The sequence below is a fragment of the Loxodonta africana genome, chromosome X (assembly GCF_030014295.1).
Source record: "Loxodonta africana isolate mLoxAfr1 chromosome X, mLoxAfr1.hap2, whole genome shotgun sequence".
NCBI lineage: Eukaryota > Metazoa > Chordata > Mammalia > Proboscidea > Elephantidae > Loxodonta > Loxodonta africana.
In genome coordinates, this window is record NC_087369.1 from 39,626,372 (window position 1) to 39,647,803 (window position 21,432).

Genomic DNA, 21,432 nt, shown 5'->3' on the forward strand with positions numbered 1-21,432 from the left:
CCCCAGTGTGCCCTCCTCTCCAGACTTTAACCTGACCTGCTACTGTGGAGGCGGCAGCTGCTCCCAGTGGTACAGTCAGCCCAGAACCAGAATCACCTTCTCCCACCCCCACCCATAATTGACACCATTCCAACTGTCTGCCCAGGTTCCCTGGCTGCCCCTTACCTTGGAACCACTCTGATGGGAACAATTAAAGAAAGAAAACCTTCAAGGAAGGAAAGAGCCACCAATACAAAACTTCCAATCGGTACAATCAGCTGCTCCAAGAAACCTCACTCAGATACTTCCCCTCTGAAAGTTAGCAAATCAATGGCAGCCCTGGACTTCTGAAAGTCAGCCAGTCAGTGACCAGGACGCCGCCCCAGTACTGAAAGTTAGCCAATCAGGGACAGCTTCTCGCTTCCAGGCAGCAGCCAATCAGCATGCACCTGACTCTGGTGGCTGTGCTTCTGAAAGTTAGCCAGGCCCTACCCTCCTTACCCTAGTGACCACAGGAAAACAGGTGAAGTGAGTCCCTAAACGGTGCAACTTCTGAACATCAGCCGACCCCTGAGTCCCCAGGCTAACCTATACCTTATAAGATCAAATCTGGCTTTGATAGAGAAAAAGGCGTCTTACAAATACCACTCCCCTTGAGGCAAATGAGAATTTCACCTTCTTTTTTTGTTGTTGTTACATTAGATATCCGGTCAATTCACTGTTACTCCGAAGGTTCACAACCCCATCAACCCTTCAACTCCCGTCTCCTGACTGGGGCGGACTTATGACTGACAGACGCAATGACGCGGTCGTAAGGTTTTCATACTCAAACTTTTCCATTCTTGCGCGGATGCTATTATCTATTTTGTGTGTGTGTGTATTTGATCCCGAAAATCTGAAAATGCAAAGGTAAATTTTGTGATGAATCTTCTGAACAGTGGACACTTGTTAGATGAGGAAGAAATCCTTTTGAAGCTCTTTGTGCAATATGCAGTGTTTGTTCAATATAGAAAAGGGTGGAAAGTCAGTGTTGTGGATTGAATTCTGTCCCCCAAAACTGTGTGTATCAATTGGAGTGGGCCATGATTCCCAGTGCTGTGATATTTTCCTATATGTCGTAAATCCTGCCTGTATGATGTTAATGAGGGAGGATGGGCGGCAGTTGGGTCAGTGAGGCAGGACTCAGACTACAAGTTTGGATTGTGTCTTGAGGCAATCTCTTGAGATATAAAAGAGAGAAGTGAGCGGAGAGGTTGGGGGCCCTATACCACCAAGAAATCAGTGCTGGGAGCAGAGCCGGTCCTTTGGACCCGGGGTCCCTGTGCCTGAGAAGCTCTAGGCCAGGGGAAGATTGAGGACAAGGACCCTACTCCAGAGCCAATAAAGAGAGCAAGCCACCCCCTGGAGCCGATGCCCTGATTTGGACTTCTAGAGTGTGAGCAAAGAAATTTCTCTGGCTTAAAGCCATCCACTGGGGGTATTTCTGTTATGGCAGCACTCGATAACTAAGACAGTCAGATATAAGCTATTTTGGACTAACAACTTGGGGAGCCCTGGTGGTGCAGTGCCTAAGAGCTTTCTTTCCTGCACACCAAAGGTCAGCAGTTCAAATCCACCAGCCGCTCTTTAGAAACCCTATGGGGCAGTTCTAGGGTCGGTATGGGTCGGAATTCACTCGACGACAATGGGTACAGTACGGTACGACTGCATAACGCCTCTCAGGGGGTAAAAACAAGGACCTTGTAGTCACAGTACGAAAACCAGATGAAAAGAAGGAGGTGAAATTGAGAAGCGAGCACAATTTGGGGCCTGTCTGTGAGCTTCATTTAGCTACACTCCTGCTGCCCCACGGTTCTTGAGAGCTGGCTCTGCCCAGGAGCTGGCATTTTTGTCCACTCCAGCTCTTTGCCACCTTACAGTGCCCTTCCGCTGGGTCTTCCCCAGTGTGCCCTCCTCTCCAGACTTTAACCTGACCTGCTACTGTGGAGGCGGCAGCTGCTCCCAGGGGTACAGTCAGCCCAGAACCAGAATCCCCTTCCCCTACAAACCCCGACCCAAAATTTTGACCATTGCAACTCTCTGCACATGTTCCCTGGCCGCCGCTCACCATGCAACCACTCTGATGCTAAGAATTAAAGAAAGAAAATATTCAAGAAAGGAAAAAGCCACCAATACAAAACTTCCAATCAGTACAATCAGCTGGTCCATGAGAACCTCACTCCAATACTTTGCCCCTGAAAGTTAGCAAATCAATGGCAGCCCTGGACTTGTGAAAGTCAGCCAGTCACTGACCAGGACACCACCCCAGTACTGAAAGTTAGCCAGTCAGTGACAGCTTCTCGTGTCCAGACAGCAGCCAATCAGCATGCACCTGACTCTGGTGGCTGTGCTTCTGAAAGTTATCCAGGCCCTACCATCCTTACTCTAGTGACCACAGGAAAACGGGTGAAGTGAGTCCCTAAACGCTCCTCCTTCTGAACATCAGCGGACCCCTGGGTCCCCAGGCTATCCTAAACCTTATATGATCAAATCTGGCTTTGTTAGACAAAACTGCCTCTTACAAATACCACTCCACTAGAGGCAAACGACAATTTCACTTTTTTCTCTTACATTAGATATCGGGTGAATTCACTTTTACTCCGAAAGATCACAACCCTATCAACCCTTCAACTCCTATTTACTGACTGGGGGCAGGGGGGGCTTATGATCGAGAGACACAATGATGTGGTCTTAAGGTTTTCCAGTTCAATCTTTTCAATTCTTGCGCGGTTGCTATTACTGATATTGTGTGTGTCTGTGTGTGTCTGTGTGTGTGTGTGTGTATTGGAACCCAAAATCCGAGAATGCAAAGGAAATTTTGTGATGAATTTTCTGAACAGTTGACACTTGTTCAATGAGGAAGAAGTCCATTGGAAGCTCTTTGTACATACAGTATGCAGTGTTTATTCAATATGGGAAATGGTGGCAAGTCAGTGTTGTGGATTGAATTCTGTCCCCCAAAAATGTGTGTATCAACTGGGCTGGGCCATGATTCCCACTACTGTGACATTTTCCTATATGTTGTAAATCCTGCCTCTATGATGTTCATGAGGGAGGATGGAGCTCAGTTGTGTGAGTGAGGCAGGACTCAGTCTACAAGATTGGATTGTGTCTTGAGGCAATCTCTTGAGATATAAAAGAGAGAAGAGAGCAGAGAGATTGGGGGCGCTCATACCACCAAGAAATCTGTGCTGGGAGCAGAATGGGTCCTTTGCACCCGGGATCCATGTGCCTGAGAAGCTCCAGGACAAGGGGAAGAGGGAGCGCAAGGACCCTCCCCCAGAGCCGACAGAGAGAGAAAGCCTTCCCCTGGAGCTGATGCCCTGAATTTGGACTTCTAGCCTTCTAGGCTGTGAGAAAAGAAATTTCTCTGGCTGAAAGCCATCCACTGGTGGTATTTCTGTTATGGCAGCACTTGATAACTAAGACAGTCAGATATAAGCTACATTATACTAACAACTTGGGGAGCCCTGGTGGTGCAGTTCTTAAGAGCTTTGCTGCAAACCAAAGGTCAGCAGTTCAAATCCACCAGCCGTTCCTTAGAAACCCTATGGGGCAGTTCTACTCTGTCCTTTCGGGTCGGTAGTCATTCGACGGCAATGGGTACAGTAGGGGACTACTCCATAATGCCCCTCAGGGGGCAAAAACAAGGACCATGTAGTCACAGTATGAAAACCAGATGAAAAGAAGGAGGTGAAATTGAGAAGCGAGCACAATTTGGGGCCTGTCTGTGAGCTTCATTTAGCTACACTCCTGCTGCCCCACGGTTCTTGAGAGCTGGCTCTGCCCAGGAGCTGGCATTTTTGTCCACTCCAGCTCCTTGCCACCTTACAGTGCCCTTCCGCTGGGTCTTCCCCAGTGTGCCCTCCTCTCCAGACTTTAACCTGACCTGCTACTGTGGAGGCGGCAGCTGCTCCCAGTGGTACAGTCAGCCCAGAACCAGAATCACCTTCTCCCACCCCCACCCATAATTGACACCATTCCAACTGTCTGCCCAGGTTCCCTGGCTGCCCCTTACCTTGGAACCACTCTGATGCGAAGAATTAAAGAAAGAAAACCTTCAAGGAAGGAAAGAGCCACCAATACAAAACTTCCAATCGGTACAATCAGCTGCTCCAAGAAACCTCACTCAGATACTTCCCCTCTGAAAGTTAGCAAATCAATGGCAGCCCTGGACTTCTGAAAGTCAGCCAGTCAGTGACCAGGACACCGCCCCAGTACTGAAAGTTAGCCAATCAGGGACAGCTTCTCGCTTCCACACAGCAGCCAATCAGCATGCACCTGACTCTGGTGGCTGTGCTTCTGAAAGTTAGCCAGGCCCTACCCTCCTTACCCTAGTGACCACAGGAAAACAGGTGAAGTGAGTCCCTAAGCGGTGCAACTTCTGAACATCAGCCGACCCCTGAGTCCCCAGGCTAACCTATACCTTATAAGATCAAATCTGGCTTTGATAGAGAAAAAGGCGTCTTACAAATACCACTCCCCTTGAGGCAAATGAGAATTTCACCTTCTTTTTTTGTTGTTGTTACATTAGATATCGGGTCAATTCACTGTTACTCCGAAAGTTCACAACCCTATCAACCGTTCAACTCCCGTTTCCTGACTGGGGCGGACTTATGACTGACAGACGCAATGACGCGGTCGTAAGGTTTTCATACTCAAACTTTTCCATTCTTGCGCGGATGCTATTATCTATTTTGTGTGTGTGTGTATTTGATCCCGAAAATCTGAAAATGCAAAGGTAAATTTTGTGATGAATCTTCTGAACAGTGGACACTTGTTAGATGAGGAAGAAATCCTTTTGAAGCTCTTTGTGCAACATGCAGTGTTTGTTCAACATAGAAAAGGGTGGAAAGTCAGTGTTGTGGATTGAATTCTGTCCCCCAAAAATGTGTGTATCAATTGGAGTGGGCCATGATTCCCAGTGCTGTGATATTTTCCTATATGTCGTAAATCCTGCCTGTACGATGTTAATGAGGGAGGATGGGCGGCAGTTGGGTCAGTGAGGCAGGACTCAGACTACAAGTTTGGATTGTGTCTTGAGGCAATCTCTTGAGATATAAAAGAGAGAAGTGAGCAGAGAGGTTGGGGGCCCTATACCACCAAGAAATCAGTGCTGGGAGCAGAGCCGGTCCTTTGGACCCGGGGTCCCTGTGCCTGAGAAGCTCTAGGCCAGGGGAAGATTGAGGACAAGGACCCTACTCCAGAGCCAATAAAGAGAGCAAGCCACCCCCTGGAGCCGATGCCCTGATTTGGACTTCTAGAGTGTGAGCAAAGAAATTTCTCTGGCTTAAAGCCATCCACTGGGGGTATTTCTGTTATGGCAGCACTCGATAACTAAGACAGTCAGATATAAGCTATTTTGGACTAACAACTTGGGGAGCCCTGGTGGTGCAGTGCCTAAGAGCTTTCTTTGCTGCACACCAAAGGTCAGCAGTTCAAATCCACCAGCCGCTCTTTAGAAACCCTATGGGGCAGTTCTAGGGTCGGTATGGGTCGGAATTCACTCGACGACAATGGGTACAGTACGGTACGACTGCATAATGCCTCTCAGGGGGTAAAAACAAGGACCTTGTAGTCACAGTACGAAAACCAGATGAAAAGAAGGAGGTGAAATTGAGAAGCGAGCACAATTTGGGGCCTGTCTGTGAGCTTCATTTAGCTACACTCCTGCTGCCCCACGGTTCTTGAGAGCTGGCTCTGCCCAGGAGCTGGCATTTTTGTCCACTCCAGCTCTTTGCCACCTTACAGTGCCCTTCCGCTGGGTCTTCCCCAGTGTGCCCTCCTCTCCAGACTTTAACCTGACCTGCTACTGTGGAGGCGGCAGCTGCTCCCAGGGGTACAGTCAGCCCAGAACCAGAATCCCCTTCCCCTACAAACCCCCACCCAAAATTTTGACCATTGCAACTCTCTGCACATGTTCCCTGGCCGCCGCTCACCATGCAACCACTCTGATGCTAAGAATTAAAGAAAGAAAATATTCAAGAAAGGAAAAAGCCACCAATACAAAACTTCCAATCAGTACAATCAGCTGGTCCATGAGAACCTCACTCCAATACTTTGCCCCTGAAAGTTAGCAAATCAATGGCAGCCCTGGACTTCTGAAAGTCAGCCAGTCACTGACCAGTACACCACCCCAGTACTGAAAGTTAGCCAGTCAGTGACAGCTTCTCGTGTCCAGACAGCAGCCAATCAGCATGCACCTGACTCTGGTGGCTGTGCTTCTGAAAGTTATCCAGGCCCTACCATCCTTACTCTAGTGACCACAGGAAAACGGGTGAAGTGAGTCCCTAAACGCTCCTCCTTCTGAACATCAGCGGACCCCTGGGTCCCCAGGCTATCCTAAACCTTATATGATCAAATCTGGCTTTGTTAGACAAAACTGCCTCTTACAAATACCACTCCCCTAGAGGCAAATGACAATTGCACTTTTTTCTCTTACATTAGATATCGGGTGAATTCACTTTTACTCCGAAAGATCACAACCCTATCAACCCTTCAACTCCTGTTTACTGACTGGGGGGAGGGGGGGCTTATGATCGAGAGACACAATGATGTGGTCTTAAGGTTTTCCAGTTCAATCTTTTCAATTCTTGCGCGGTTGCTATTACTGATATTGTGTGTGTGTGTGTGTGTCTGTGTGTGTCTGTGTGTGTGTGTGTATTGGAACCCAAAATCCGAGAATGCAAAGGAAATTTTGTGATGAATTTTCTGAACAGTTGACACTTGTTCAATGAGGAAGAAGTCCATTGGAAGCTCTTTGTACATACAGTATGCAGTGTTTATTCAATATGGGAAATGGTGGCAAGTCAGTGTTGTGGATTGAATTCTGTCCCCCAAAAATGTGTGTATCAACTGGGCTGGGCCATGATTCCCACTACTGTGACATTTTCCTATATGTTGTAAATCCTGCCTCTATGATGTTCATGAGGGAGGATGGAGCTCAGTTGTGTGAGTGAGGCAGGACTCAGTCTACAAGATTGGATTGTGTCTTGAGGCAATCTCTTGAGATATAAAAGAGAGAAGAGAGCAGAGAGATTGGGGGCGCTCATACCACCAAGAAATCTGTGCTGGGAGCAGAATGGGTCCTTTGCACCCGGGATCCATGTGCCTGAGAAGCTCCAGGACAAGGGGAAGAGGGAGCGCAAGGACCCTCCCCCAGAGCCGACAGAGAGAGAAAGCCTTCCCCTGGAGCTGATGCCCTGAATTTGGACTTCTAGCCTTCTAGGCTGTGAGAAAAGAAATTTCTCTGGCTGAAAGCCATCCACTGGTGGTATTTCTGTTATGGCAGCACTTGATAACTAAGACAGTCAGATATAAGCTACATTATACTAACAACTTGGGGAGCCCTGGTGGTGCAGTTCTTAAGAGCTTTGCTGCAAACCAAAGGTCAGCAGTTCAAATCCACCAGCCGTTCCTTAGAAACCCTATGGGGCAGTTCTACTCTGTCCTTTCGGGTCGGTAGTCATTCGACGGCAATGGGTACAGTAGGGGACTACTCCATAATGCCCCTCAGGGGGCAAAAACAAGGACCATGTAGTCACAGTATGAAAACCAGATGAAAAGAAGGAGGTGAAATTGAGAAGCGAGCACAATTTGGGGCCTGTCTGTGAGCTTCATTTAGCTACACTCCTGCTGCCCCACGGTTCTTGAGAGCTGGCTCTGCCCAGGAGCTGGCATTTTTGTCCACTCCAGCTCCTTGCCACCTTACAGTGCCCTTCCGCTGGGTCTTCCCCAGTGTGCCCTCCTCTCCAGACTTTAACCTGACCTGCTACTGTGGAGGCGGCAGCTGCTCCCAGTGGTACAGTCAGCCCAGAACCAGAATCACCTTCTCCCACCCCCACCCATAATTGACACCATTCCAACTGTCTGCCCAGGTTCCCTGGCTGCCCCTTACCTTGGAACCACTCTGATGCGAAGAATTAAAGAAAGAAAACCTTCAAGGAAGGAAAGAGCCACCAATACAAAACTTCCAATCGGTACAATCAGCTGCTCCAAGAAACCTCACTCAGATACTTCCCCTCTGAAAGTTAGCAAATCAATGGCAGCCCTGGACTTCTGAAAGTCAGCCAGTCAGTGACCAGGACACCGCCCCAGTACTGAAAGTTAGCCAATCAGGGACAGCTTCTCGCTTCCACACAGCAGCCAATCAGCATGCACCTGACTCTGGTGGCTGTGCTTCTGAAAGTTAGCCAGGCCCTACCCTCCTTACCCTAGTGACCACAGGAAAACAGGTGAAGTGAGTCCCTAAGCGGTGCAACTTCTGAACATCAGCCGACCCCTGAGTCCCCAGGCTAACCTATACCTTATAAGATCAAATCTGGCTTTGATAGAGAAAAAGGCGTCTTACAAATACCACTCCCCTTGAGGCAAATGAGAATTTCACCTTCTTTTTTTGTTGTTGTTACATTAGATATCGGGTCAATTCACTGTTACTCCGAAAGTTCACAACCCTATCAACCCTTCAACTCCCGTTTCCTGACTGGGGCGGACTTATGACTGACAGACGCAATGACGCGGTCGTAAGGTTTTCATACTCAAACTTTTCCATTCTTGCGCGGATGCTATTATCTATTTTGTGTGTGTGTGTATTTGATCCCGAAAATCTGAAAATGCAAAGGTAAATTTTGTGATGAATCTTCTGAACAGTGGACACTTGTTAGATGAGGAAGAAATCCTTTTGAAGCTCTTTGTGCAACATGCAGTGTTTGTTCAACATAGAAAAGGGTGGAAAGTCAGTGTTGTGGATTGAATTCTGTCCCCCAAAAATGTGTGTATCAATTGGAGTGGGCCATGATTCCCAGTGCTGTGATATTTTCCTATATGTCGTAAATCCTGCCTGTACGATGTTAATGAGGGAGGATGGGCGGCAGTTGGGTTAGTGAGGCAGGACTCAGACTACAAGTTTGGATTGTGTCTTGAGGCAATCTCTTGAGATATAAAAGAGAGAAGTGAGCAGAGAGGTTGGGGGCCCTATACCACCAAGAAATCAGTGCTGGGAGCAGAGCCGGTCCTTTGGACCCGGGGTCCCTGTGCCTGAGAAGCTCTAGGCCAGGGGAAGATTGAGGACAAGGACCCTACTCCAGAGCCAATAAAGAGAGCAAGCCACCCCCTGGAGCCGATGCCCTGATTTGGACTTCTAGAGTGTGAGCAAAGAAATTTCTCTGGCTTAAAGCCATCCACTGGGGGTATTTCTGTTATGGCAGCACTCGATAACTAAGACAGTCAGATATAAGCTATTTTGGACTAACAACTTGGGGAGCCCTGGTGGTGCAGTGCCTAAGAGCTTTCTTTGCTGCACACCAAAGGTCAGCAGTTCAAATCCACCAGCCGCTCTTTAGAAACCCTATGGGGCAGTTCTAGGGTCGGTATGGGTCGGAATTCACTCGACGACAATGGGTACAGTACGGTACGACTGCATAATGCCTCTCAGGGGGTAAAAACAAGGACCTTGTAGTCACAGTACGAAAACCAGATGAAAAGAAGGAGGTGAAATTGAGAAGCGAGCACAATTTGGGGCCTGTCTGTGAGCTTCATTTAGCTACACTCCTGCTGCCCCACGGTTCTTGAGAGCTGGCTCTGCCCAGGAGCTGGCATTTTTGTCCACTCCAGCTCTTTGCCACCTTACAGTGCCCTTCCGCTGGGTCTTCCCCAGTGTGCCCTCCTCTCCAGACTTTAACCTGACCTGCTACTGTGGAGGCGGCAGCTGCTCCCAGGGGTACAGTCAGCCCAGAACCAGAATCCCCTTCCCCTACAAACCCCCACCCAAAATTTTGACCATTGCAACTCTCTGCACATGTTCCCTGGCCGCCGCTCACCATGCAACCACTCTGATGCTAAGAATTAAAGAAAGAAAATATTCAAGAAAGGAAAAAGCCACCAATACAAAACTTCCAATCAGTACAATCAGCTGGTCCATGAGAACCTCACTCCAATACTTTGCCCCTGAAAGTTAGCAAATCAATGGCAGCCCTGGACTTCTGAAAGTCAGCCAGTCACTGACCAGTACACCACCCCAGTACTGAAAGTTAGCCAGTCAGTGACAGCTTCTCGTGTCCAGACAGCAGCCAATCAGCATGCACCTGACTCTGGTGGCTGTGCTTCTGAAAGTTATCCAGGCCCTACCATCCTTACTCTAGTGACCACAGGAAAACGGGTGAAGTGAGTCCCTAAACGCTCCTCCTTCTGAACATCAGCGGACCCCTGGGTCCCCAGGCTATCCTAAACCTTATATGATCAAATCTGGCTTTGTTAGACAAAACTGCCTCTTACAAATACCACTCCCCTAGAGGCAAATGACAATTGCACTTTTTTCTCTTACATTAGATATCGGGTGAATTCACTTTTACTCCGAAAGATCACAACCCTATCAACCCTTCAACTCCTGTTTACTGACTGGGGGGAGGGGGGGCTTATGATCGAGAGACACAATGATGTGGTCTTAAGGTTTTCCAGTTCAATCTTTTCAATTCTTGCGCGGTTGCTATTACTGATATTGTGTGTGTGTGTGTGTGTCTGTGTGTGTCTGTGTGTGTGTGTGTATTGGAACCCAAAATCCGAGAATGCAAAGGAAATTTTGTGATGAATTTTCTGAACAGTTGACACTTGTTCAATGAGGAAGAAGTCCATTGGAAGCTCTTTGTACATACAGTATGCAGTGTTTATTCAATATGGGAAATGGTGGCAAGTCAGTGTTGTGGATTGAATTCTGTCCCCCAAAAATGTGTGTATCAACTGGGCTGGGCCATGATTCCCACTACTGTGACATTTTCCTATATGTTGTAAATCCTGCCTCTATGATGTTCATGAGGGAGGATGGAGCTCAGTTGTGTGAGTGAGGCAGGACTCAGTCTACAAGATTGGATTGTGTCTTGAGGCAATCTCTTGAGATATAAAAGAGAGAAGAGAGCAGAGAGATTGGGGGCGCTCATACCACCAAGAAATCTGTGCTGGGAGCAGAATGGGTCCTTTGCACCCGGGATCCATGTGCCTGAGAAGCTCCAGGACAAGGGGAAGAGGGAGCGCAAGGACCCTCCCCCAGAGCCGACAGAGAGAGAAAGCCTTCCCCTGGAGCTGATGCCCTGAATTTGGACTTCTAGCCTTCTAGGCTGTGAGAAAAGAAATTTCTCTGGCTGAAAGCCATCCACTGGTGGTATTTCTGTTATGGCAGCACTTGATAACTAAGACAGTCAGATATAAGCTACATTATACTAACAACTTGGGGAGCCCTGGTGGTGCAGTTCTTAAGAGCTTTGCTGCAAACCAAAGGTCAGCAGTTCAAATCCACCAGCCGTTCCTTAGAAACCCTATGGGGCAGTTCTACTCTGTCCTTTCGGGTCGGTAGTCATTCGACGGCAATGGGTACAGTAGGGGACTACTCCATAATGCCCCTCAGGGGGCAAAAACAAGGACCATGTAGTCACAGTATGAAAACCAGATGAAAAGAAGGAGGTGAAATTGAGAAGCGAGCACAATTTGGGGCCTGTCTGTGAGCTTCATTTAGCTACACTCCTGCTGCCCCACGGTTCTTGAGAGCTGGCTCTGCCCAGGAGCTGGCATTTTTGTCCACTCCAGCTCCTTGCCACCTTACAGTGCCCTTCCGCTGGGTCTTCCCCAGTGTGCCCTCCTCTCCAGACTTTAACCTGACCTGCTACTGTGGAGGCGGCAGCTGCTCCCAGTGGTACAGTCAGCCCAGAACCAGAATCACCTTCTCCCACCCCCACCCATAATTGACACCATTCCAACTGTCTGCCCAGGTTCCCTGGCTGCCCCTTACCTTGGAACCACTCTGATGCGAAGAATTAAAGAAAGAAAACCTTCAAGGAAGGAAAGAGCCACCAATACAAAACTTCCAATCGGTACAATCAGCTGCTCCAAGAAACCTCACTCAGATACTTCCCCTCTGAAAGTTAGCAAATCAATGGCAGCCCTGGACTTCTGAAAGTCAGCCAGTCAGTGACCAGGACACCGCCCCAGTACTGAAAGTTAGCCAATCAGGGACAGCTTCTCGCTTCCACACAGCAGCCAATCAGCATGCACCTGACTCTGGTGGCTGTGCTTCTGAAAGTTAGCCAGGCCCTACCCTCCTTACCCTAGTGACCACAGGAAAACAGGTGAAGTGAGTCCCTAAGCGGTGCAACTTCTGAACATCAGCCGACCCCTGAGTCCCCAGGCTAACCTATACCTTATAAGATCAAATCTGGCTTTGATAGAGAAAAAGGCGTCTTACAAATACCACTCCCCTTGAGGCAAATGAGAATTTCACCTTCTTTTTTTGTTGTTGTTACATTAGATATCGGGTCAATTCACTGTTACTCCGAAAGTTCACAACCCTATCAACCCTTCAACTCCCGTTTCCTGACTGGGGCGGACTTATGACTGACAGACACAATGACGCGGTCGTAAGGTTTTCATACTCAAACTTTTCCATTCTTGCGCGGATGCTATTATCTATTTTGTGTGTGTGTGTATTTGATCCCGAAAATCTGAAAATGCAAAGGTAAATTTTGTGATGAATCTTCTGAACAGTGGACACTTGTTAGATGAGGAAGAAATCCTTTTGAAGCTCTTTGTGCAACATGCAGTGTTTGTTCAACATAGAAAAGGGTGGAAAGTCAGTGTTGTGGATTGAATTCTGTCCCCCAAAACTGTGTGTATCAATTGGAGTGGGCCATGATTCCCAGTGCTGTGATATTTTCCTATATGTCGTAAATCCTGCCTGTATGATGTTAATGAGGGAGGATGGGCGGCAGTTGGGTTAGTGAGGCAGGACTCAGACTACAAGTTTGGATTGTGTCTTGAGGCAATCTCTTGAGATATAAAAGAGAGAAGTGAGCAGAGAGGTTGGGGGCCCTATACCACCAAGAAATCAGTGCTGGGAGCAGAGCCGGTCCTTTGGACCCGGGGTCCCTGTGCCTGAGAAGCTCTAGGCCAGGGGAAGATTGAGGACAAGGACCCTACTCCAGAGCCAATAAAGAGAGCAAGCCACCCCCTGGAGCCGATGCCCTGATTTGGACTTCTAGAGTGTGAGCAAAGAAATTTCTCTGGCTTAAAGCCATCCACTGGGGGTATTTCTGTTATGGCAGCACTCGATAACTAAGACAGTCAGATATAAGCTATTTTGGACTAACAACTTGGGGAGCCCTGGTGGTGCAGTGCCTAAGAGCTTTCTTTGCTGCACACCAAATGTCAGCAGTTCAAATCCACCAGCCGCTCTTTAGAAACCCTATGGGGCAGTTCTAGGGTCGGTATGGGTCGGAATTCACTCGACGACAATGGGTACAGTACGGTACGACTGCATAATGCCTCTCAGGGGGTAAAAACAAGGACCTTGTAGTCACAGTACGAAAACCAGATGAAAAGAAGGAGGTGAAATTGAGAAGCGAGCACAATTTGGGGCCTGTCTGTGAGCTTCATTTAGCTACACTCCTGCTGCCCCACGGTTCTTGAGAGCTGGCTCTGCCCAGGAGCTGGCATTTTTGTCCACTCCAGCTCTTTGCCACCTTACAGTGCCCTTCCGCTGGGTCTTCCCCAGTGTGCCCTCCTCTCCAGACTTTAACCTGACCTGCTACTGTGGAGGCGGCAGCTGCTCCCAGGGGTACAGTCAGCCCAGAACCAGAATCCCCTTCCCCTATAAACCCCCACCCAAAATTTTGACCATTGCAACTCTCTGCACATGTTCCCTGGCCGCCGCTCACCATGCAACCACTCTGATGCTAAGAATTAAAGAAAGAAAATATTCAAGAAAGGAAAAAGCCACCAATACAAAACTTCCAATCAGTACAATCAGCTGGTCCATGAGAACCTCACTCCAATACTTTGCCCCTGAAAGTTAGCAAATCAATGGCAGCCCTGGACTTGTGAAAGTCAGCCAGTCACTGACCAGGACACCACCCCAGTACTGAAAGTTAGCCAGTCAGTGACAGCTTCTCGTGTCCAGACAGCAGCCAATCAGCATGCACCTGACTCTGGTGGCTGTGCTTCTGAAAGTTATCCAGGCCCTACCATCCTTACTCTAGTGACCACAGGAAAACGGGTGAAGTGAGTCCCTAAACGCTCCTCCTTCTGAACATCAGCGGACCCCTGGGTCCCCAGGCTATCCTAAACCTTATATGATCAAATCTGGCTTTGTTAGACAAAACTGCCTCTTACAAATACCACTCCCCTAGAGGCAAATGACAATTTCACTTTTTTCTCTTACATTAGATATCGGGTGAATTCACTTTTACTCCGAAAGATCACAACCCTATCAACCCTTCAACTCCTGTTTACTGACTGGGGGGAGGGGGGGCTTATGATCGAGAGACACAATGATGTGGTCTTAAGGTTTTCCAGTTCAATCTTTTCAATTCTTGCGCGGTTGCTATTACTGATATTGTGTGTGTGTGTGTGTGTCTGTGTGTGTGTGTGTGTGTGTGTGTATTGGAACCCAAAATCCGAGAATGCAAAGGAAATTTTGTGATGAATTTTCTGAACAGTTGACACTTGTTCAATGAGGAAGAAGTCCATTGGAAGCTCTTTGTACATACAGTATGCAGTGTTTATTCAATATGGGAAATGGTGGCAAGTCAGTGTTGTGGATTGAATTCTGTCCCCCAAAAATGTGTGTATCAACTGGGCTGGGCCATGATTCCCACTACTGTGACATTTTCCTATATGTTGTAAATCCTGCCTCTATGATGTTCATGAGGGAGGATGGAGCTCAGTTGTGTGAGTGAGGCAGGACTCAGTCTACAAGATTGGATTGTGTCTTGAGGCAATCTCTTGAGATATAAAAGAGAGAAGAGAGCAGAGAGATTGGGGGCGCTCATACCACCAAGAAATCTGTGCTGGGAGCAGAATGGGTCCTTTGCACCCGGGATCCATGTGCCTGAGAAGCTCCACGACAAGGGGAAGATTGAGGACAAGGACCCTCCCCCAGAGCCGACAGAGAGAGAAAGCCTTCCCCTGGAGCTGATGCCCTGAATTTGGACTTCTAGCCTTCTAGGCTGTGAGAAAAGAAATTTCTCTGGCTTAAAGCCATCCACTGGTGGTATTTCTGTTATGGCAGCACTTGATAACCAAGACAGTCAGATATAAGCTACATTATACTAACAACTTGGGGAGCCCTGGTGGTGCAGTTCTTAAGAGCTTTGCTGCAAACCAAAGGTCAGCGGTTCAAATCCACCAGCCGTTCCTTAGAAACCCTATGGGGCAGTTCTACTCTGTCCTTTCGGGTCGGTAGTCATTCGACGGCAATGGGTACAGTAGGGGACTACTCCATAATGCCCCTCAGGGGGCAAAAACAAGGACCATGTAGTCACAGTATGAAAACCAGATGAAAAGAAGGAGGTGAAATTGAGAAGCGAGCACAATTTGGGGCCTGTCTGTGAGCTTCATTTAGCTACACTCCTGCTGCCCCACGGTTCTTGAGAGCTGGCTCTGCCCAGGAGCTGGCATTTTTGTCCACTCCAGCTCCTTGCCACCTTACAGTGCCCTTCCGCTGGGTCTTCCCCAGTGTGCCCTCCTCTCCAGACTTTAACCTGACCTGCTACTGTGGAGGCGGCAGCTGCTCCCAGTGGTACAGTCAGCCCAGAACCAGAATCACCTTCTCCCACCCCCACCCATAATTGACACCATTCCAACTGTCTGCCCAGGTTCCCTGGCTGCCCCTTACCTTGGAACCACTCTGATGCGAAGAATTAAAGAAAGAAAACCTTCAAGGAAGGAAAGAGCCACCAATACAAAACTTCCAATCGGTACAATCAGCTGCTCCAAGAAACCTCACTCAGATACTTCCCCTCTGAAAGTTAGCAAATCAATGGCAGCCCTGGACTTCTGAAAGTCAGCCAGTCAGTGACCAGGACACCGCCCCAGTACTGAAAGTTAGCCAATCAGGGACAGCTTCTCGCTTCCACACAGCAGCCAATCAGCATGCACCTGACTCTGGTGGCTGTGCTTCTGAAAGTTAGCCAGGCCCTACCCTCCTTACCCTAGTGACCACAGGAAAACAGGTGAAGTGAGTCCCTAAACGGTCCAACTTCTGAACATCAGCCGACCCCTGAGTCCCCAGGCTAACCTATACCTTATAAGATCAAATCTGGCTTTGATAGAGAAAAAGGCGTCTTACAAATACCACTCCCCTTGAGGCAAATGAGAATTTCACCTTCTTTTTTTGTTGTTGTTACATTAGATATCGGGTCAATTCACTGTTACTCCGAAAGTTCACAACCCTATCAACCCTTCAACTCCCGTTTCCTGACTGGGGCGGACTTATGACTGACAGACGCAATGACGCGGTCGTAAGGTTTTCATACTCAAACTTTTCCATTCTTGCGCGGATGCTATTATCTATTTTGTGTGTGTGTGTATTTGATCCCGAAAATCTGAAAATGCAAAGGTAAATTTTGTGATGAATCTTCTGAACAGTGGACACTTGTTAGATGAGGAAGAAATCCTTTTGAAGCTCTTTGTGCAATATGCAGTGTTTGTTCAATATAGAAAAGGGTGGAAAGTCAGTGTTGTGGATTGAATTCTGTCCCCCAAAACTGTGTGTATCAATTGGAGTGGGCCATGATTCCCACTACTGTGATATTTTCCTATATGTTGTAAATCCTGCCTCTATGATGTTCATGAGGGAGGATGGAGCTCAGTTGTGTGAGTGAGGCAGGACTCAGTCTACAAGATTGGATTGTGTCTTGAGGCAATCTCTTGAGATATAAAAGAGAGAAGAGAGCAGAGAGATTGGGGGCGCTCATACCACCAAGAAATCTGTGCTGGGAGCAGAATGGGTCCTTTGCACCCGGGATCCATGTGCCTGAGAAGCTCCAGGACAAGGGGAAGAGGGAGCGCAAGGACCCTCCCCCAGAGCCGACAGAGAGAGAAAGCCTTCCCCTGGAGCTGATGCCCTGAATTTGGACTTCTAGCCTTCTAGGCTGTGAGAAAAGAAATTTCTCTGGCTGAAAGCCATCCACTGGTGGTATTTCTGTTATGGCAGCACTTGATAACTAAGACAGTCAGATATAAGCTACATTATACTAACAACTTGGGGAGCCCTGGTGGTGCAGTTCTTAAGAGCTTTGCTGCAAACCAAAGGTCAGCAGTTCAAATCCACCAGCCGTTCCTTAGAAACCCTATGGGGCAGTTCTACTCTGTCCTTTCGGGTCGGTAGTCATTCGACGGCAATGGGTACAGTAGGGGACTACTCCATAATGCCCCTCAGGGGGCAAAAACAAGGACCATGTAGTCACAGTATGAAAACCAGATGAAAAGAAGGAGGTGAAATTGAGAAGCGAGCACAATTTGGGGCCTGTCTGTGAGCTTCATTTAGCTACACTCCTGCTGCCCCACGGTTCTTGAGAGCTGGCTCTGCCCAGGAGCTGGCATTTTTGTCCACTCCAGCTCCTTGCCACCTTACAGTGCCCTTCCGCTGGGTCTTCCCCAGTGTGCCCTCCTCTCCAGACTTTAACCTGACCTGCTACTGTGGAGGCGGCAGCTGCTCCCAGTGGTACAGTCAGCCCAGAACCAGAATCACCTTCTCCCACCCCCACCCATAATTGACACCATTCCAACTGTCTGCCCAGGTTCCCTGGCTGCCCCTTACCTTGGAACCACTCTGATGCGAACAATTAAAGAAAGAAAACCTTCAAGGAAGGAAAGAGCCACCAATACAAAACTTCCAATCGGTACAATCAGCTGCTCCAAGAAACCTCACTCAGATACTTCCCCTCTGAAAGTTAGCAAATCAATGGCAGCCCTGGACTTCTGAAAGTCAGCCAGTCAGTGACCAGGACACCGCCCCAGTACTGAAAGTTAGCCAATCAGGGACAGCTTCTCGCTTCCACACAGCAGCCAATCAGCATGCACCTGACTCTGGTGGCTGTGCTTCTGAAAGTTAGCCAGGCCCTACCCTCCTTACCCTAGTGACCACAGGAAAACAGGTGAAGTGAGTCCCTAAACGGTCCAACTTCTGAACATCAGCCGACCCCTGAGTCCCCAGGGTAACCTATACCTTATAAGATCAAATCTGGCTTTGATAGAGAAAAAGGCGTCTTACAAATACCACTCCCCTTGAGGCAAATGAGAATTTCACCTTCTTTTTTTGTTGTTGTTACATTAGATATCGGGTCAATTCACTGTTACTCCGAAAGTTCACAACCCTATCAACCCTTCAACTCCCGTTTCCTGACTGGGGCGGACTTATGACTGACAGACGCAATGACGCGGTCGTAAGGTTTTCATACTCAAACTTTTCCATTCTTGCGCGGATGCTATTATCTATTTTGTGTGTGTGTGTATTTGATCCCGAAAATCTGAAAATGCAAAGGTAAATTTTGTGATGAATCTTCTGAACAGTGGACACTTGTTAAATGAGGAAGAAATCCTTTTGAAGCTCTTTGTGCAATATGCAGTGTTTGTTCAATATAGAAAAGGGTGGAAAGTCAGTGTTGTGGATTGAATTCTGTCCCCCAAAACTGTGTGTATCAATTGGAGTGGGCCATGATTCCCACTACTGTGATATTTTCCTATATGTTGTAAGTCCTGCCTCTATGATGTTCATGAGGGAGGATGGAGCTCAGTTGTGTGAGTGAGGCAGGACTCAGTCTACAAGATTGGATTGTGTCTTGAGGCAATCTCTTGAGATATAAAAGAGAGAAGAGAGCAGAGAGATTGGGGGCACTCATACCACCACGAAATCTGTGCTGGGAGCAGAATGGGTCCTTTGCACCCGGGATCCATGTGCCTGAGAAGCTCCACGACAAGGGGAAGAGGGAGCGCAAGGACCGTCCTCCAGAGCCGACAGAGAGAGAAAGCCTTCCCCTGGAGCTGATGCCCTGAATTTGGACTTCTAGCCTTCTAGGCTGTGAGAAAAGAAATTTCTCTGGCTGAAAGCCATCCACTGGTGGTATTTCTGTTATGGCAGCACTTGATAACTAAGACAGTCAGATATAAGCTACATTATACTAACAACTTGGGGAGCCCTGGTGGTGCAGTGCCTAAGAGCTTTGCTGCACACCAAAGGTCAGCAGTTCAAATCCACCAGCCGCTCTTTAGAAACCCTATGGGGCAGTTCTAGGGTCGGTATGGGTCGGAATTCACTCGACGACAACGGGTACAGTACGGTACGACTGCATAATGCCTCTCAGGGGGTAAAAACAAGGACCTTGTAGTCACAGTACGAAAACCAGATGAAAAGAAGGAGGTGAAATTGAGAAGCGAGCACAATTTGGGGCCTGTCTGTGAGCTTCATTTAGCTACACTCCTGCTGCCCCACGGTTCTTGAGAGCTGGCTCTGCCCAGGAGCTGGCATTTTTGTCCACTCCAGCTCTTTGCCACCTTACAGTGCCCTTCCGCTGGGTCTTCCCCAGTGTGCCCTCCTCTCCAGACTTTAACCTGACCTGCTACTGTGGAGGCGGCAGCTGCTCCCAGGGGTACAGTCAGCCCAGAACCAGAATCCCCTTCCCCTACAAACCCCCACCCAAAATTTTGACCATTGCAACTCTCTGCACATGTTCCCTGGCCGCCACTCACCATGCAACCACTCTGATGGTAAGAATTAAAGAAAGAAAATATTCAAGAAAGGAAAAAGCCACCAATACAAAACTTCCAATCAATACAATCAGCTGGTCCATGAGAACCTCACTCCAATACTTTGCCCCTGAAAGTTAGCAAATCAATGGCAGCCCTGGACTTCTGAAAGTCAGCCAGTCACTGACCAGGACACCACCCCAGTACTGAAAGTTAGCCAGTCAGTGACAGCTTCTCGTGTCCAGACAGCAGCCAATCAGCATGCACCTGACTCTGGTGGCTGTGCTTCTGAAAGTTATCCAGGCCCTACCATCCTTACTCTAGTGACCACAGGAAAACGGGTGAAGTGAGTCCCTAAACGCTCCTCCTTCTGAACATCAGCGGACCCCTGGGTCCCCAGGCTATCCTAAACCTTATATGATCAAATCTGGCTTTGTTAGACAAAACTGCCTCTTACAAATACCACTCCCCTAGAGGCAAATGACAATTGCACTTTTTTCTCTTACATTAGATATCGGGTGAATTCACTTTTACTCCGAAAGATCACAACCCTATCAACCCTTCAACTCCTGTTTACTGACTGGGGGGAGGGGGGGCTTATGATCGAGAGACACAATGATGTGGTCTTAAGGTTTTCCAGTTCAATCTTTTCAATTCTTGCGCGGTTGCTATTACTGATATTGTGTGTGTGTGTGTGTGTCTGTGTGTGTCTGTGTGTGTGTGTGTATTGGAACCCAAAATCCGAGAATGCAAAGGAAATTTTGTGATGAATTTTCTGAACAGTTGACACTTGTTCAATGAGGAAGAAGTCCATTGGAAGCTCTTTGTACATACAGTATGCAGTGTTTATTCAATATGGGAAATGGTGGCAAGTCAGTGTTGTGGATTGAATTCTGTCCCCCAAAAATGTGTGTATCAACTGGGCTGGGCCATGATTCCCACTACTGTGACATTTTCCTATATGTTGTAAATCCTGCCTCTATGATGTTCATGAGGGAGGATGGAGCTCAGTTGTGTGAGTGAGGCAGGACTCAGTCTACAAGATTGGATTGTGTCTTGAGGCAATCTCTTGAGATATAAAAGAGAGAAGAGAGCAGAGAGATTGGGGGCGCTCATACCACCAAGAAATCTGTGCTGGGAGCAGAATGGGTCCTTTGCACCCGGGATCCATGTGCCTGAGAAGCTCCAGGACAAGGGGAAGAGGGAGCGCAAGGACCCTCCCCCAGAGCCGACAGAGAGAGAAAGCCTTCCCCTGGAGCTGATGCCCTGAATTTGGACTTCTAGCCTTCTAGGCTGTGAGAAAAGAAATTTCTCTGGCTGAAAGCCATCCACTGGTGGTATTTCTGTTATGGCAGCACTTGATAACTAAGACAGTCAGATATAAGCTACATTATACTAACAACTTGGGGAGCCCTGGTGGTGCAGTTCTTAAGAGCTTTGCTGCAAACCAAAGGTCAGCAGTTCAAATCCACCAGCCGTTCCTTAGAAACCCTATGGGGCAGTTCTACTCTGTCCTTTCGGGTCGGTAGTCATTCGACGGCAATGGGTACAGTAGGGGACTACTCCATAATGCCCCTCAGGGGGCAAAAACAAGGACCATGTAGTCACAGTATGAAAACCAGATGAAAAGAAGGAGGTGAAATTGAGAAGCGAGCACAATTTGGGGCCTGTCTGTGAGCTTCATTTAGCTACACTCCTGCTGCCCCACGGTTCTTGAGAGCTGGCTCTGCCCAGGAGCTGGCATTTTTGTCCACTCCAGCTCCTTGCCACCTTACAGTGCCCTTCCGCTGGGTCTTCCCCAGTGTGCCCTCCTCTCCAGACTTTAACCTGACCTGCTACTGTGGAGGCGGCAGCTGCTCCCAGTGGTACAGTCAGCCCAGAACCAGAATCACCTTCTCCCACCCCCAC